At 40.0% G+C, this 19,788-nt stretch overlaps 1 protein-coding gene across 3 annotated transcripts in view; it reads left to right on the top strand.

Annotated features, from left to right (window-relative positions):
* NEGR1 (neuronal growth regulator 1) overlaps nt 1-19,788 on the top strand; it is a 652,228-nt gene that overhangs the window by 251,852 nt on the left and 380,588 nt on the right. The gene's annotated exons all lie outside the window — the stretch shown is intronic.

Below are 19,788 nucleotides of genomic sequence, written 5' to 3'. Positions count from 1 at the left end.
CACCCTGACAGTTAGGAACTTTTTCCTAATGTCCAACCTAGACCTCCCTTGCTGCAGTTTAAGTCCATTGCTTCTTGTTCTATCCTTAGAGGCTAAGGTGAACAAGTTTTCTCCCTCCTCTTTATGACACCCTTTTAGATACCTGAAAACTGCTATCATGTCCCCTCTCAGTCTTCTCTTTTCCAAACTAAACAAACCCAATTCTTTCAGCCTTCCTTCATAGGTCATGTTCTCAAGACCTTTAATCATTCTTGTTGCTCTTCTCTGGACCCTTTCCAATTTCTCCACATCTTTCTTGAAATGCGGTGCCCAGAACTGGACACAATACTCCAGCTGAGGCCTAACCAGAGCAGAGTAGAGCGGAAGAATGACTTCTCATGTCTTGCTCACAACACACCTGTTAATACATCCCAGAATCATGTTTGCTTTTTTTTGCAACAGCATCACACTGTTGACTCATATTTAGCTTGTGGTCCACTATAACCCCTAGATCCCTTTCTGCCGTACTCCTTCCTAGACAGTCCCTTCCCATTCTGTATATGTGAAACTGATTTTTTCTTCCTAAGTGGAGCACTTTGCATTTGTCTTTGTTAAACTTCATCCTGTTTACCTCAGATCATTTCTCCAATTTGTCCAGATCATTTTGAATTATGACCCTGTCCTCCAAAGCAGTTGCAATCCCTCCCAGTTTGGTATCATCCGCAAACTTAATAAGCATACTTTCTATGCCAATATCTAAGTCATTAATGAAGATATTGAACAGAGCCGGTCCCAAAACCGACCCCTGCGAAACCCCACTCGTTATGCCTTTCCAGCAAGATTGGGAACCATTAATAACAACTCTCTGAGTACGGTTATCCAGCCAGTTATGCACCCACCTTATAGTAGCCCCATCTAAATTGTATTTGCCTATTTTATCGATAAGAACATCATGCGAGACCATATCAAATGCCTTACTAAAGTCTAGGTATACCACATCCACAGCTTCTCCCTTATCCACAAGACTCGTTATCCTATCGAAGAAAGCTATCTGATTGGTTTGACATGATTTGTTCTTTACAAATCCATGCTGGCTGTTCCCTATCACCTTATCACCTTACCACCTTAAAAACCTCTAAGGAAGGAGATTTCACCACCTCCCTAGGTAACCCATTCCAGTGCTTCACCACCCTCCTAGTGAAATAGTGTTTCCTAATCTCCAACCTAGACCTCCCCCACTGCAACTTGAGACCATTGCTCCTTGTTCTGTCATCTGCTACTACTGAGAACAGCTGAGCTTCGTCCTCTTTGGAACCCCCCCTTCAGGTACTTGAAGGCTGCTATCAAATCCCCCCCTCACTCTTCTGCAGACTAAACAAGCCCAGTTCCCTCAGCCTCTCCTCGTAAGTTATGTGCCCCAGCCCCCTGATCATTTTCGTTGCCCTCTGCTGGACTCTCTCCAGTTTGTCCACCTCCCTTCTGTAGCAGGGGGCCCAAAACTGGACGCAATACTCCAGATGTGGCCTCCCCAGTGCCGAATAGAGGGGAATAATCTTCTTCTTCATCTGACTTTCCCAGGTCATCTGCTCCCATCCAAGCTTTACATTTGAGATGGACATATAAAGGAGGCTATTAAATATATGGTTTTTAAAATGTAAATATATTTTGGGTCATATTGTGCCCACAGTTATACATGTGTAACCTCATTGATTTCACAGGTTTACATGAGTGTAACAGCACAGAATTTAGCCTGATATGTTTAAGTCAACACACACATTTTTTCACTGATTTGGTGTCTTAATCTTGTTTTTAAACTTCTTTGCATTTCAGCCTGGAAATTACTCCTTTTATAGCATGATGAAAGTTGATCATTATTCATGGAAAAAATTCAAAGCCATAATTTTAATTAAAAAAGGTCAAGTCCTGTCACATAATATATTATTATTTATTATTATTATTATTGTATTTCTTTTCCATTAGAAAGATTTCATTAATAGCTTGATGAATATAAAATAGTAATATTTAAAAGAGTAGATATGTAAAAATTAATGGAAGAATGAAAAAAATTAGAATAAAAAGACCATGACTGGAATGACCCCTGGAAATCATGCTGCCTTTTTTTTTTGATAATGAGAAACATACTTAATATGATTCTGCTAATCACAGTTAAAGGTCATACTAAAAAGAATACATGTGTGTGCTTAGTTTTTGCTATGTATTGTTTCTCTTGATAGAGAAGGAATTTAAGTTATTATAAGAGACTATAAAGATCCATAATAGAGTAGCAGTCTGCAATAAGGATATGTGGATGGAAGTAGAATTATTTTAGTAGATGGGATGAATTCCATGAGATTCTGCCATTTCTTTATACTACAGAGCAGGGCTTGGAAAATTCCATTTGCTACTAGTGAGTAAGAGGCATTCCCTGGTGAATGAAGGAGGCTGAAGTATCAGTTGCTATAGAATTTAAGCTTTAATTTAAAAAAAAAAAGTGCCTAGCCCTTGGGATCGCAAAGATTACACTCCAAACGTGACCATGAGGTAAAATGATGCAGTGCTCTTTTCTAAGTCTGCAGAAAAACAGTTCCAGTGTGTCTGTTGCAACAGCAAGTGAAACTAATACAACACTTTTCAGTTTCACTGCTGCTGTTCAGAACACTTTGTCTATCTGGTCCCCATGAACCTGGGGAGATCCCTTTGAGGATCCATCAACCATTATTCAGAACTCTTTGAGCACCAGTGACAGTGTCAAGAATCTTTCCCTTTGCTTGAGAAATCTTGAAGAAGTAGCAGAGAAAGCACTGGAACTTTTGCATTTGACCTTTCTTGTGTCCCCTGCCTTCCCATCTTTTGTATCAGCAACTCGCTGGTAGGTGTCTGGCAAATTTGTCAAGCTCAGCCATAGAGCGTAATAATGTTATTTGTGCAGCTCTTACATGTAATAAACCATACACAAAATCTCAAAAGTACTAGAGGTGACCTATGAGACACATGTGGATGGTAATTATGCTAATTACTCGTGAAAATTCAGGTAGCAAGTAGCCACTTGATCCATTTATTTCAGGCAGTTTGCCAATTAAAAAGCACATGGTATTAGCTGTTTCTTTTGAAAAATCCATGGATCATCAGGTATCTCTGGACAGTTTCCTTGATTTCTCCCAAACCATGTACATTTCTCTAGTTCAAATCTACTGCTTCATGAAGGAGTATAAAATATTGCTGGACAACTCCCCCAAAAAAGTAGAAACCACTAAGTTTGGAAGCAAACTTTTTTAAAATGAGCTAATTATGAATAAGTATATTGCTACAACATGAAATGAGTTATCTGAATGAAAAGACTGGGTAAAAATCTCAGTTCTGTCAAATCTGCTCAGTTTAAAAGGAGAAAAAAAATGTCAGTGTTAGCTCATGTGATGATCTTGTAAACGGAACAAATACACCTATTTGCTTCAGGACAAAAGAGAAGAGATTTTAGGAGGAGTAGCAAGGAGAGAATGGAGACTGCCCCACTTCCAGGGCTGGCCTTACCATGAGGAGAACTGAGGCGTCCGCCTCAGGTGCCAGACTGTAGTGGGGGGGGGGCGCCACTAAGACTCAGAGTGTAGAAAATTGTGTCTGCTGCTGGTGCATATGTATTCTCGCTGCTCTAGATGCACAGAGATGGTGGAGTGCTGTGCTGGTGGAAGGAGGGCACAAAAGACATGGCAGGCAGGAGAAAAGGTGAGGGAATAACAGAAAGCATCAGGAGCTGCAGGGAGAGAGAGGAGGAGGAGCCTCTTATGTACCTCTCTAGCACCCCCAGGAGCCTGGACTGATTAACACCAGCTTCTCAGGAGCTTCCTGTTTCCTGCTGCTTCCCTGAACCCACTTGAGGAGAACAAGCAGTTAACTGAAGTAATAGGAGCTAGTTAGGCCCTTAAGATGCTGATATCTTCCCTCACTCAGGCCCTGCTACCAGCCTGCTTATTTGTCCCCTTCAATTGCGTGTTGAGAGCCACTATAGCAGGCACAGAACAGCAGTCATGAGTGAAAGAAGAAGAAAACACCCCTCTGGCACAGCATTCAGAAAAAGAAAGAAAGCAAAGGAAGCTTTTCTATCTAAGCAGGAAGGAGCTCTCCTGAGATACATAGACACAAATGTCTATGTCCATATCAAATGGATGTAACCATGCACATTCCTGAAGAAAAGTGTAGATCCGTGTGGTGAAGACGCAAGAAACAGCTGCTGCTGAGTTTAGTTCCATAAGTCTAGATGATCGAGGACTGTGGACCCACTTGAGCAGTAGCCTGAGGGACTTCCTTGTACTGCATGGGCCACAGCAAGTGAAAAACTTCATGTTCCCCAAAGACAATGAAAATAGAAGTTTCCTTCCAACACATTACTGGCATGAAATCCCCAATGGTGACAAAGTGGAGAGGCCATGGCTTATGTACTCAAAAACCCAGAATGCTGCATACTGTTTTTGTTGCAAATTCTTCCAGTCTAATGTTCCAGCTGCATTGTGTTCTACAGGAACAAAGGACTGGAAAAATCTGGCTAGAAATACGGCATGCCATGAGAAGGCAGCAAATCACCAGAGAGCATTCCATAGGTGGAAAGAGCTTGAGATGAGACTAAGGTTAAAGGCCACCAGAGATGATCAGCATCAAGAGAAGATTTCATCAGTCTCTCTTTACTGGCAAAATGTTCTGAAAAGGCTCATTGCCATTGCGAGAATGCTTGCTACCTAAAACCTAGCACTTCAGATCAGCTGTATCTGCCAAACAATGGAAACTTCCTTAAAATTGGAGCTGATAGCTGAGTTTGATGCTGTGCTCCAGGAGCATCTAAGAAGAATCACCACCCAAGAAATCCACACACAGCACTACCTTGGAAAAACAATTCAAAATTAGATCATATAGTTACTGGCAACAAAAGTCAAACAGAAGATTGTGGAAGATCTGAAGTCAGCAAGATATTACTCTGTTATTCTGGACTGCACACCTGACATCAGCCATACGGAACAAATGACTTTAATGGTGTGTTTTGTAACAACAACAGAACCTAGTGAAAATCACCTTTCAATGGTGACTGTCAGAAAGCATTTTCTAGAATTTATTGACATTGATGATACTACAGGAGCTGGTATGACAAATGTGCTTCTTAAAAAGCTGGAAGATATGGGATTTGCGATAGCTGACATGAGAGGTCAGGGCTACGATAATGGTACCAACATGAGAGGAAAGAACAGAGGAGTGCAGACATGGATCCGAGAGTTAAACCCTCAAGCTTTTTTTGTCCCATGCAGTTCTCGTTCACTGAACTTGGTGGTCAGTGATGCAGCATCAGCTTCTAGTGAGGCTGCTGAATTTTTTAATGTAATTCAAAGGATCTATGTATTTTTCTCTGCATCAACTCATCGATGGTAAATTTTGAAGCAACATCTGGGAACATCCTCTCTGACACTGAAACCACTGAATGCCACATGATGGGAAAGTCGAGTGGGGGCGATTAAACCCATCAAACACCAAATTGGGAAGATAGATGATGCCATAGTTGCCATTATAGAGGATAATGTTATGACAGGAACTGTTCATAGGAGAACAGTGGCAGAGGGAAATGGAATCACCAGAAACATACATAACTTCAAATTTCTGTGTGGCTTAGTGTTGTGGCATGACATACTGTTTGAAATAAATGTTGTAAGCAAGAGACTCCCAGGTGTTGACCTGGATATATCTGGAGCAATGGAACAACTGGACAAAGCAAAGTCATACCTACAGTCTTACCAGTCAGATGAGGGATTTCAAAACATTCTGAAGAGTGCGCAGGAACTTGGCAGAGGAACTTCACACTGAAATTGTCATATGAACTTCACACTGAAGCTATTTTCCTACCCATTCAAGAATACAAGAGTCACCAAAGAAGAAGATATTTTGATTATGAGGCATGGGATAATCCCATAAGAGACCCCAAACAACAATTCAAAGTTGAATTCTTTAACCAGGTGCTAGATTGTGCAATATAGTCAGTTGAAGAATGTTTCATGCAGCTCAAGGAACACAGCAGTATATTTGGGATGTTGTATGATATTCCTCACTATACCTGAAGAAGACCTACACCAGCAATGCAGGACTCTAGAGACAGTGTTGACACATGATGACATGCGCGATATTGATGCGTGTGATTTAGGTGATGAACTGAAAGCCCTTTCAAGATACATTTCAGCAGGATCAACTCCAAAGGCTGTTCTGGAATATATGTGCACAAATAAGATGACCACCCTTTTTCCAAATGCTTCTGTTGCTCTGTGCATACTTCTAACACTTCCTGTAACAGTTGCCAGTGGAGAACGCAGCTTCTCCAAGCTGAAGTTAATAAAAACACATCTATGCTACACAATGACACAGGAGAGGCTGGTCGGCTTTGCAACCCTCTCAATAGAGCATGAGCTGGCCCAGACTGTGGACCTTCAGGAAGCAGTTCAAATCTTTGCAACCCAGAAGGCACAGAAAGCACCACTTTGATTATTCAAACAGATAAAAATGCCAGCGTTTACTATGCAGACAAGAAAAGTTACATTTGCTGTTCAGGCATTTGAAAGTTAAGTGTTACTTAAAATTTTTGAACGAGGCATTTTAAGTTGTTAGTTCTCCTTTATTGGGGTAGGTAGCAGAGCAGTACAATGAGAGGAGTAGAACAGGAAGAAGGCAGTATTGAGACCTTTCAAAGTTTTGGCCCAAGCAAAGGGGCACGGGGGGCGTCATTTGAGCTCCCCTCCTCAGGTGCGAAAATGTTGTGGGCCAGCCCTGCCCACTTCCTCCCACTTTGTGCATAATAAGATGTGAAAAGAGAGGACTTACCTGCAATGATCACAGCTTTTGTGAGGGGCAAATCTGCCACATGCTTCCCCTAGAACCTGGGTCCAGTGTTGTTTCACAAGTTGCTAAACCTTCTAAATACATGGAAGCTGAGGCTGGTGGGAATGATGGGGTCAATTGTGGAACTTCCACGCTTCTTTGGTCTGTCCCTATAGCATGTTCTGTTGTTCTGTCAGCTGTCTTCTCAGCTGGCACGTGCGTCTTGGTGTGTAAAAGCTGCAATCTACCTAAAGTATTTATATGATCTCCATTATGGTATATTCTGAGTGCCTCCCAATCTTAATGTATTTAACCTCACAACTCTTTGATGAAATAGGTCAGTACTATTATCTCCCATTTACAGATGGGAAACTGAGGCACAGAGAATCTAAGTGGTTTGCTTAGGGTCACAGAGGAAGTCAATGACAGAGCTGGGTCTGAATCCAGGTCTCTCAAGTCCCAGCCTATTAACCAAAATACTGGATCATCTTTCCTTTTGAAAGTCATATTACTTTTGCCTGGAGAATTGGCAATAGGTGCTGCATTTTGAAGCATAATATTTTATAATTCCACTGTGTAAATCCATTGTACACCCACATCTTGAATATGGTGTGCAGTTCTGCTCAATGAAATTAATAGGCAACAGGTATAAAACAAACACAAGGAAGAAGTACATCACACAATGCACAGTTACCCTTTGGAACTCATTGCCAAAGGATTTTGTGAAGGCCAAAAGTATAACAGGGTTAAATAAGAATTAGATTAGTTGATGGAGAATAGGTCCATCAATGGCTATTAGCCACAACGTCCAGGGATGCAGCTCGTCATACTATAGGTATCCCTAAACCTCTGACTGATGGGTCTGAATGACAAGGGTTGGAGCACTTGACAATTGCCTTGTTCTGTTCAGTCCCTCTGAAGCATCTGGCACCAGCCACTGTCAGAAGACAAGATACTAGACTAGATGGACCATTGGTCTGATCCAGAATGGCCATTTTTATGTAAAGTTTTAAGAGAGGACCCTCTCATGGATAGTATCATGGTCCCCAAATTCTTTCTTGTACTATCTGCTGTTCCTACAGACTAGTGACGGCACGTTGGTGTCATGGGTAAGTTGTATGCTCTGAGGGATGAAGTATGCCACATAAATGCCTTCCCTCTGGCCAATTATCCACTATTTAGCTCCTTTCTATACCACAAAGTATTGGGTAGCATATAGGCCTTTGGAGAGCATATATGCCATTCAAAGGAGATGGACTGGAACTTTTGAAAATGAAAAGATAAGCTTTATTATAATATGTATGGCATTATTGAGTAGAATTTAAGTGGCTTAGAAAGTAGAATCTCTGCATAGAAAAAGCCAAAGGAGAAGAGAGCTCATCTGAGCATGTTTAAAAGGTGCCAATGCCTAGGTATATAAGCAAAGCTTCTCTGACCTCCATTAAGGTGAGGGTGGAATAGAGATTGGACTCTTTCTGAATGTGCATAAGGAGGATAGTGAGAGATTGCTGAGCCAGAAGAGGGGGTCAGGATTTGGCACTCGGAGCAGATGACTGGAATAGGAAGAGGAACTGAACTATATGCTGAGTTGTAAAATTGGCCAGATGGCTTGTTGTAAAGAAAAGGAAGATGCTGGGAATGATGGACTGTCTTACTATGGATTTCCTAACCTGAATTCTAATACTGAAGTGAACTTACTAGGGTTAGTTTGTTTCCTACTGCTGTAAGACACACCCTACAGAATTCACCAAGATTTGTTGTATACTGGAAGGGACTAAAATATAGGATAATATGCACCTTCCTTCTTTAACAATGTGTCATCTAGAGTTGCTCCTAAAATGGAGTGCACAGTTTAAAATGTACAATGTGGTTCTGCCTGCTGGGAAAGGCAGACAATTCAATATTTGTAAACCTTTTTACTCTGGAAAGGTAGCACTGCATGTGAGAAAAACCCATCATATTTCAGTTGAGTGCTGCTAGGTTATTTTTATCCAGGAAGGCTTTTTAAAAAAAAAGTACTTCTGAGGAAGTCAAAAGTCAATCAGATGCACTGGGATGAACTGAAAAATCAACAGAAATTGAAATTAGGTTTTCAGGGTACAGCATATGGTATGATAAAGATGCCAACCAAGATATAGTACCTTACACTCTTTAAACCTATTCAGACAGTGTTCCAGTCATTTCCAACCAAAATGAACTTCTCACAAACTGCATTGTCCAAATGCAAAGTAAAGAAAAACAAGGCTTCCCTTATGTGTGTTTCTGTGTATCCCTCCCTAATCTGTGGACAGTGTAAACTGTACGTATTGTTATAAAAGGCAAATGCATTGTGCAAAACCATCCCTATCAAGAGAATGAAAATGCCAGAGAGAGAGAGAGTTCTGTATCTACTACCTTAAACTCTATTTTAAAAATACTGTTCATAGATCTTAAGCTTCTGTTTTATCTGGCTTCCTGGGAATTGGCTGTGCAGATTTAAGTTCCATTCTTTGAACAATATAGTCTCCCTCTGGTGGCTAATTTGACATCTACAAATTCCCTTAACTGTAAATCAACTGTGTTGCCTCTTGAAGAAAATTGTCTATCGAAGGTTGTGAATTCCAATGATGTTCAGGCCTCCCCACCCCATTCCAGCTTCCTCTGATATGGGTGTGATTACACTGTGATATGAAATGCTTCAGACATTTATAGAGAGCCATTTATTCAGGAGGATCCCCAGACACCGAGACCCAAATCCTAGGCCTCTTTTCCACTGCAGTGAGGGTTGTTCCTGGGTCTGCACAGTTCCAGGTGCTCGGGCACAATGGTGATTGTGCAGTATGATTACTTACATAGGTACAGAGGTCAGTCTCTCTTGCTGCATATAGAGGGTAGAAGATCTCTGTATCTGGGAAGTATTGAGCGCGCGCGCGCACACACACACACACACATTATATATATATATATATAAAAGCTTGCTACCCCAAGCAACTCCCAATAGGTTTTTGAGCCTCCCAGTTACAATAGGGGTCCCTGCAGCCATGAAACAGCATTAAACACTGTAAATTGCATACACAGTAGGGGAGAGTGGCGGGAATGCTAAATATATGGATATATTTGCCTTGGAGGGGATAAGAATTACTTGGCAGCGGGGGGGGGCTGTTTGCTCTCTGCCCCCTATACCTAGGTGCCTCTGAGGTGTGCAGCTCTGTGCCACAGAATTACCAGGGCCAGGTTTGGGCCTATAATTATTAAGCATGGACAAATTGCTTTAGATAAAACAAAAAAAAAGTACCTAGTGAACTTTCACTTAAAGCTGGAAGTGAATCTTCTTTATAGTTCAGACAAGTTCAGTTAGCTATGTTTTTGCTATGCTTTGTGGTGTTCATCTCAACTCACTGTTTCTAGCTAGAACAGGAGTGAAAATTTGAAAACATCAATAGTCTGTGTTTATAATATTTCTATCACTGACAGAAGCAGGAAGTACTGGAATCCTTGCAAGATTTTTGGCCCAATTATCAGACCCTTGAGGACTGGATAACTCAGATAAGGTTCTGAACTTTTGGATGCTTGTCCAAAATTAACCTCTGAACCTTTTCATGTTCCATCTTCACTTATCATTTGATTTCAATCCATTCTATCCTGGGGGATAGTCAAAAATATTCCATGAAAACTGTTTTTAATAGAAAATTGGATTTTCATATAAAACATTTAGCAAAAGGTTTCTGCTTTCCATAGAAAATTTTGATTTTTTTTTTTTATTTGGAAAACTGACACCCAGAAATCAATATAGTTTTGGCTAAAAATAAAAAAGTGATTCTGAAATGATGCTGTAGTGCCTCATGGGAGTTGTAGTTTGGGTGCTTCATGCCCTCCTTCCCCTTGATGGTCCACGCTCCCTGGCTGAACTACATCTCCTATGACGCACCACAGCATCTCACCAAGAGGTGAGGTGTTGGTGAATTACATCTCCCATGATGCATTCAGGGAGCCTAACCCACCAAAGACAATGGGGGCATGAGGCACAGCAACAGAATTGCGAAACCAATTTTTGGGGAGGTTTAGATGACCCAAAAAATGGATTTCAGTTTTTCATTGACGAATCAAAATTTTCATTGAAAAGTCAATAATTTTATTTTATAAACATTTTCTGCACAGCTCTGTCTCACACATTCTAACAACATATTCAGTTAAAGAAGCAATTCACAACATATAACATTGTTTCATTAAAGCCAGATATAAATAGGAAATGTTCTGTGTTTTTAACTCTGTAGCTCTGGATTCCCACTTGCTCTTTTTCCACCCTCCCATCCCTTTCCACATGGACACCTTGCAGGATTCCACACTTAGCATATGTCTACATTTCAAGCTGGGGGTGCAATTCCCAGTTTAAGGAGCCAGACAGTTTCTCATGGAGCTAGCACATTTAAAAAAAAAAAAAAAAGGTAGATGCAGCAGCACAAGCAGTGAGAGGGACAAGCCACCCTGAGTATGTGTCTGGGGTCTTAGATAGATATGTACTCAGGGCCACTAGCCTCTCCCATCACTATGCTGAGGCAGCTACATTCTATTTTTATCATGCTAGCGCAATGACACAGATATAACATGATCCAATGGCTGGACGTTGAAGCTAGACAAATTCAGACTGGAAACAATGCATATATTAGCCACTGGAACAATTTACCAAGGGTTGTGGTGGAGTCTCCATTGCTGACATTTTTTACATAAAGATTGCATGTTTTTTTTTCCTAAAAGATTTGCTCTACGAATTATTTTGGGAAGTTCTATGGCCTGTGCTGTACCAGAGGTCTGACTAGATGATCACTATGGTCTCTTCTTGCCTTGGAATCTATGAATGAGAACAAACATGACTATGTCTCCCCTTTGCTGGGAATCACACCCACCTCAAAGTGTAGCCATAACCTAAAAAATGGCTGTTTCGTAGAAATCAATACTATGGAAGGATAAATCCAGGTACATAGTTGCTGGATGGAATTCACAGAAATGTGGTTACTATCTTTTCAGATAAATATGTTTCTAATACATTTAAAGGCTCGATGGGTCTACTCTGCTAGCTAATTATGTGGAAGTTCCTGGGGCAAATCTGTTCTTGTAGTCTGTGCAGCCCAGTTCAAATCAATGGGTTGCACAGGATGTAAAAGTAAATGAGCCCTTTTGCTGTACTTTATCTGTATAAGCTTGGGGACAAGAGACTAAGTATTCTCTGAATATAAATTATAAAATGTTTTTAAGGTCAGATGGGGTGGGGCATATTTCATGTGATTTTCGTGGGAAAAAAAGAACATTGAGCTGAATCCTGATGCATTGTCATGCAAGAGTAAGGGAGGTAAAAGTTCCAAAATTGGATTGATTATGTGGAAATTCAGAACTAAGGGCTATAACTTAAAAAAATCTCAATTAAGAAATTCAAGCAGAACTATTTTGTATAATTAGTAATAAATATATGTTTTAATTGTGGGGAAGGTGACTGTAGCAAAAAGATGAGTTCAAGAAACACCTCGATTTATTCCTGGAGAAAGAACAGCATAGAAGGCTAGGAAAGAGGGAGGAATAGGGAAGATGTGGTTAGAGATTTTTAAGGAAATTGGACAGGATGATATCCAATACTTGCAAATTGCAGCAAGTCATTCTCTGATAACTGTTGGAAGAAATATTGAAATATCCCCATGCAGCTATGTCAGTTAACACTGGAAATGATGTTTTAAATCTTGTTGTGTAAAATGTTTTGATTACAGCCTTCAGTCAAAAAAAAAAAAGGAATTACTTTTTCCATTGCACTCTCCTAGTCACATTTTAAGACAGACAATCTCCTGACTGTACTATGGTTTAGTCAAAACTTTCTCAAGAGACATAAGATAAATAAGGATTAATATCTCGTTTATTTAATTATTGTAATGCTTGGTTCAATTAATTTTGCTATATGTTTGTTCTTTGTTCATAAAACATAATTGGTGCTTCTTGGAGATTGTTTTAAAATTAATTGCATAAGTGAAATCCTATGGTGACTAGCATGAAGTTTAAAGATAAGCAGAAGCTAAGGAAGAAAAAAAGATGGGGCCCATTATACATTAATTATCAATCAGTATCCATTAATTATAATAAATAATTTGTCCTTTAATTAACATGACAAATTATGTTATTGGTGTTTATGGTGCCTAATTCAATTTTGGCTTTTGTCTTATCATTCATAAATGATCAATAAATGCTTCAAATAAATTGAATGTAGGGGGCTACAGGCTTAAACCAGCAAATGCTCTTATGACTGTGCTTACTACCACGAGTAGTGCATAAGCCCTGCACCTTGTTGTAGGTGATTCAAGTATCAGACCCTATGACAAAGACCCATATTAAAGTCAGTAGTTTTAAGTCACAAGATTTTATGCACTAATCTGGGGTTTTGCGCCTGATCTTACTTCCAGTGGAGTCAATCAGGAGTAACTCAACTAATAGATTCACATTATGTAAAACTGGTATAAATTAAATTGGAATCAGGTTCGGAGTTTGGGGATCAAGCTAACCCAAAAATGAAACTCAGTGGAAAGCTGTGGATTATTCCATATGAAAACAATAACTCAGATCAGGATCCCTTGAATATATTCTCAGATTCACACAAAACTGTGCCCAAATTTGCCTGAAATGGTTGCAAATCTTAGGGAACCTATCAGCTTCTTAGGCCGAGTTTCAAGTTTGTAACAATATTCTAAACCTGACCACTTTTTTGTTGTGGTGTTTGTATCCTATTATTGAATAGCTGCTTTGCTACTGTCTTATAAAGAAAGAGGCATTTTAGTAGTGCTCTCTCATCAGTGTCTGTCCTTTTATTTTGACAGTAGAACAGCCTCAGGCACTTCAGTGTAGGGGATCTATAACCCCACCTGACCTCAAACAAGGCATGTACCAAGGGAGCACTCATCACCATGAGTGGAAATCAAGGAACTCGGTCCTATTCAGAGGGATATCATGTGGCATTCATTCACTTTCATTCTGGGATACTTTCCCCCTTCATCTGAGCTTTTCCTGCCCCCTCAGAGATCAAGATGCACATGTTCTGAGAGAATATTTCACTCACTTTTATGGCTGAGGGCAAATTACCTCTTTGAGGTTGCAATAGTGGTGTGAGAGTTGTGCAGTCTGTAGACTTCCCACAGGCACAGAAGGTACCAGTTCACTGATGTTCCTATCTACCTAAGAAGTGAGTTTCAAGGCCAAATTTAATTTTAAGTTTCTTGTGTGGCAGTAGGTGGGATACAAGCTAAGCTGTCTGTCTGACCCTCATCACTATTTAAATAATGTTAATGGGTTTTAAACCAAAAGAAAAAGGGAAAAGCCTTTACAATCTTTGGTAGTTGATTTCATTTGCACAGAATTATCACACACTGTGAAATGCCTAAAAAATTAAAAGTTAAAATATTTTTGCTCACTGAAAAAGTGGGGTAGTGAACAGAGATGAGTGTGTGCAGCAATTGTGGTTTTAAGGGATAAATGGCAAAGAAGAATTAGCACATTACTGCAAAAAATGTATTTTTGAACATACGAGTAATAAATTCACAAATCAGGAGCAATTTATAAACAGAAAAAATATGAATTCATAGGACAATGTATCTGCAGCAAATAAATTTGACTGGTTGTAGGGGTACACACTAAATATTGTAGGCACTTTCTCCATTGCTTTTTTTGCCACCTTTTTGTTGCTGGATTGGGAAAATGCAGCAAAGTGCTGTGTGTTTACTAATTTTAAGGCTATCCTACATGAAATCTTTGGGCCAAATTCTGCCCTGGGTTACATTTAGTTCAATCTTATTGCCTCAGTGGATTTGCACAGATTGTGTCTCAACACAGAATATGGCACTATTTTTTGTCTTTTGGAGCAGATTGCTTCAGGCAAAATAATCTTTCTTTCTACACATATTTTATCACTCCTAAAAGTCCACTTTCTAAAGGTCCACGCAGAACAGGAACCTGATCCAGAATGTCATTTTTCTTTGAGTCATGTCTCTGTGTTCCAGAAAAGTTCTTCTTTTCGAGGCGAGTCACTGAACCTAAACTGGGGAAGTATGATTTTTGGTTATACATCAGGAAAAGTCCTATCTAAGATCTTGCTTGCTCAACCTTGAAAATTGATTGCCTTGTTGTAGTGAGTAAATTATAGTCAATGTACAATATTCTCTTCGTTAATCAACTTTAAAGTTGTTTTTTGGCAGATTCCTCCTATCTATTTGTGATGTTCACTTTGGATGGTAAAGGGAACTGGCCAAGCAAGAACAACTTGGTCTTTGGCACATTGTTCAAAAAGAGTGAGAAACTATCACCAGACCAAATAAAACAGCTAGACACAATCTAATGTTTATAATATCCCTTTTAAGAACTGATTTATCTCACCTTTTCTCAGCATGGAAGCCTTGATGTTGAAAGAGCTATGTTTAAGTGAGGAGCAGTGAGGAAACTTTGCAACTTTCAGAACACATGTCACAGCATCTGGCTTCTTTGCAGGCTTTTGACAGCTTCAGAACTGCCCGTTAGGGTGCTGAGACAGCTGTGAAAGTAACTGGCTAACTTATCCTTTTGAACATCGTTTTCATGTGATTTAACTTTGAATCTGAGGAAAATTCCACTTTTATCTTTAATTGGTACCCTTAAAATTGCTACTTTCATTATTCAACATTTTTTGAGCAAAAGTGGATTATTTTCTTACAATCTAAACACTTTATTTTTGTGGGGAGGGGGAAGCAGTTTTGCTAGTGTGTGTGTGTGTATACACATATATATGCATGTATCTGGGCAGAATTAGAGAGAGAGAAACATCTAAATATTCACCTGGACCCAAAAGCTACCTTCATAAATACTCATATACACCTCACATCAAACTGCTGTAGAGTGGTATTAGAGAAAAAAATTCCAACTTCCAGAGAGCAGTGTAAGGATTTCGGAGTGTGCCTGCAAAGTGTGGTTTTTGCCCTTGCCCCTCCCCAATCCACTATACACAGTATCATCTTTTGGATTTCAGGGAAGGTCTTCAAGATGATTGTTTATATCCTACAAATCTTTCCAGACCTCCAAACTCTTCCTGTAGGAGCCCAAAGCTTTCCACTGAGGTCAGCTCATACTAGTGTGAACAAGGAAGAAAAATCTGAAACATCTCTCCATAGACGAGCTTTCAATCTCTGTCCTGGTGTCCCAAACATATAGAACCAGACATCTTCAGGGGAGTACAATAAAATAAAAGGAGCATAAATAAGTAACATTCACTAGTCTAAACGTTATGCCTTTTCTTACCTATTCCCTTCTCCAATTTCCTTATTCCCTTTTCCTTCCTTCCTCCTTCTGGTGTTCTCTATCCATCTTCCTAACATTTTCTTCCTTTTGTCTTAGTTCTGTGTATTTTTTTAATCTCATTTTCTCTTCTTCTTTCTTTGACAAGCCGCATCTCCTTTGTCACTCATATTCTCTTTCATCCTCACCCAATCCAACATCCATCCCATTGCTCTCTCCTGGATTATATTTTCTCTCTTTGCTTCTGACAGATCTCCCCTCTCTGATTACAGTTCAGGAGATCATTCCTATTTAAGGTAGCAATTAAGAGCACATTTTAAGCCCCCATAAAATCAATTACATTTAAGCACATATTTGCAATTAAACACCTACTTACGTTTTCTCTTGAATATGGATGGTCTTAAGCATGTGCTTAAGTCCTTTTCTAAATTAAGGTTTTTCTCTCTCCTGTTCCTGTCTGTGTTCCATTGTCTCAGCAAGATTCCCTTCCCTATCAATCAGTGTCTAATATTTAGAACTTATATAGCATTGTACAAACATCAGTTAATGATCAGTCAAAATGCCTCTGTGTGAGGTGGGTAAGAGAGAACGGTTTCCCTCATTTTCAGGTGGCAACAAAGTCTTAGGCATCAGAAGGAGTTTGTATGTGAAGGATTAGAACACAGGAGCAATTTGCTTCCTAACTCCTGCTTGGCGTGGTGCACAATGAACTATTGAGTTGCTCGCCCCAGGACAACCAGTTGCTATCTTGGTTTCTCAGCTGGTTGGCAGATGGGAGGGGACTTGTGTCAGCTATAACACAATCAGTGGCAGCTCAGGAGGCCCTGACTCCCCCTCAGCTGCAAACTGGTCTGTCCAAAAATCGGGTTCTCAGGCCACAAACAGCCTTTGGGGCTGTAGATAATATGTGAATTATCATAGTAATAAATTATCAAATTACATTTTAAGGCTTTCTAAGCAACAAAAAGGGCTATTTTTTTTTAATGAAATTTGGCATTAACTTTTACACTCATTGCATCCCATTATCAGGGACAGTGGCAGGCAAGCCATGGCCTTGGGCTTCATGAATCCCCCTCAAGACTGGCTCTGCCAATTTCCAGATGGAAATTACTTCTAAGAATCATGAGACAGCAGTAGACTGATTTTTTTCCTAAGCACAGAACTACTTTTCTGGGTAGTAATTCTAGCAATGGTATTCACAGAATCACAGAATATCAGAGTTGGAAGGGATCTCAAGAGGTCATCTAGTCCAATCCCCTGCTCAAAGCAGGACCAATTCCCAGCTAAATCATCCCAGCCAGGGCTTTGTCAAGCCGGGCCTTAAAAACCTCCAAGGAAGGAGACTCCACCACCTCCCTAGGTAATGCATTCCAGTGTTTCACCACCCTCCTAGTGAAATAGTTTTTCCTGATATCCAACCTGGACCTCCCCCACTGCAACTTGAGACCATTGCTCCTTGTTCTGTCAACACACAACACAGAGCCCAACACTGCTCAGAGAAGTTCACAGTTAATCTTACCATCCACCATCCCCCCCCTCCCCCCATAGGAGGGGTAAGGTGGGCTATAAGAATGGGGGGTTGGCTGCCTGCCATACCAATCATAGGAGTCCCCAACCGTGCTCCCACCCATGTAAAAGGGAGGTTTGAGGTGAGGGCTGTCCCTTTTAAACCCTGCATTCCCAGGGGATGAGTCACTGACCACACTGACCCTTTTTCAACAGTTTTCACCCCCCCTCCCGCCCCAGCCATAAAGCACCGTTTCCTTCATTCGGCCAGCCAGTCAAGTACCCCCAAGGTGTGGTGCAATCATTTCTCTTAGCTCAGTGTGCAAGAATGAGCAATTTACTTTAGATGAAAAACTATATTCAAGAAAAGTCACAAATGTTTTTCTAATATGTAATGCCATATATTAACAATAGTAATTCAGTGCAGTGGCTTAGTTATCTTCATAGAGGGCTATATATTTTTATGAATAGATACAGAAAAGACTTTCAGTTAACACTGAATTTTGGCTTCTACTAGTTTTGATTCTGCAGATGGTAAAACTGACTGCAAATTAGATTCTGAAATATATCTTCAGAATATTTTTCAACTGATTAGTTTCATACAGTTAGCAGTAACCCACCCCCTTGCATTCAGCTTGCAATTTTGTAGCAATCTCAAGTACTGTGTTCAAATCCCAGTGTAATGTGTAAAGATGCTATCAAACTCTTTCAATGTATATTTTCATTCTGTAGCTGTGCTTTGTACTCATTTAAAAGAATTAATCTTTAATTTGTAGCGGAAGATTTTCAAAATGAAGTTTAGAAAGACAGGAGTTTGTCACATTCATTGGGGATATATCTACGTCTTAATGTGCAGGGAGTTACTTGCAGAGCTCCAATTAAATCGCTTAGTATACCCTATTGCACATTATTTTTTTTGTAATTGCTTCTTTAATAAACAATAATTGTACAAAACTACAGTAATGAACTATAAACCTATTATACTAGTTTGAATCATTAACATACCGCTGATCCACTTCCATTTATTTTGATGTAGTTGAAATATGCTTTATATTTGCTTGTTGTCTAGGCATGGCAATCTAATAGGAGCTATGCTAACATAAATGGAGAATATTGTACAACATAAAACTTAGAAATGATAAATAAGGTGAGCATAAAAAGAAATAGTAGTTATATATTTAACTTAATTTTCAGTATTGTGAAATAGCACTAAAAATCATTAAGAGGAGAGTATAGCTCAGTGGTTTGAACATTGGTCTGCTTAAACCCAGGGTTATGAGCTCAATCCTTGAGAGGGCCACTTAGGGATCTGGGGCAAAAATCAGTACTTGGTCCTGCTAGTGAAGGCAGGGAGTTGAACTCAATGACCTTTCAGGGTCCCTTCCAGTTCTATGTGATAGGTATATCTCCATATATTATATTATTATTTATAAGGGAAAAGAAATTTACAAATATTTTACAAAATGAGGAGAAACTCATTTTGGAAGAAAAAGAAGAGTAATTTTCATACTAGATAGCATGTACCTCTATCCCGATCACTACCTCTATCCCGATCACTACTGGATGGAATTTGAATTGCTAAAATTTCTTAATAATCTGACGGTTAAGGGAGATTCCCCTTGAGCCAAGTGATCAGGGACTGTGATTTTTGGAGCAGAAGGAACTGAGTTCTAGGCCTGTTGTCAACAGAAGTGGTCATGGGGTTTAATTCAGAGATTATTCCAGTCCTCAGTAGCCACAGATCAGCTACAATTCGAAAACACAGACTTAGAGAGGGAGGAGATGATAATGAAGTTCTCTATGTGTAAACCTTTTCATAGAATCATAGAATCATAGAATCATAGAATATCAGAGTTGGAAGGGACCTCAAGAGGTCATCTAGTCCAACCCCCTGCTCAAAGCAGGACCAATTCCCAGCTAAATCATCCCAGCCAGGGCTTTGTCAAGCCGGGCCTTAAAAACCTCCAAGGAAGGAGACTCCACCACCTCCCTAGGTAACGCATTCCAGTGTTTCACCACCCTCCTAGTGAAATAGTTTTTCCTGATATCCAACCTGGACCTCCCCCACCGCAACTTGAGACCATTGCTCCTTGTTCTGTCATCTGCCACCACTGAGAACAGCCGAGCTCCATCCTCTTTGGAACCCCCCTTCAGGTAGTTGAAAGCGGCTATCAAATCCCCCCTCATTCTTCT

This window comes from Chrysemys picta, chromosome 8, assembly GCF_011386835.1.
Source record: "Chrysemys picta bellii isolate R12L10 chromosome 8, ASM1138683v2, whole genome shotgun sequence".
Classification (NCBI taxonomy): domain Eukaryota; kingdom Metazoa; phylum Chordata; order Testudines; family Emydidae; genus Chrysemys; species Chrysemys picta.
Note: the sequence above shows the minus strand (reverse complement) of the source record. Positions and strands in the feature narration are given on the sequence as shown.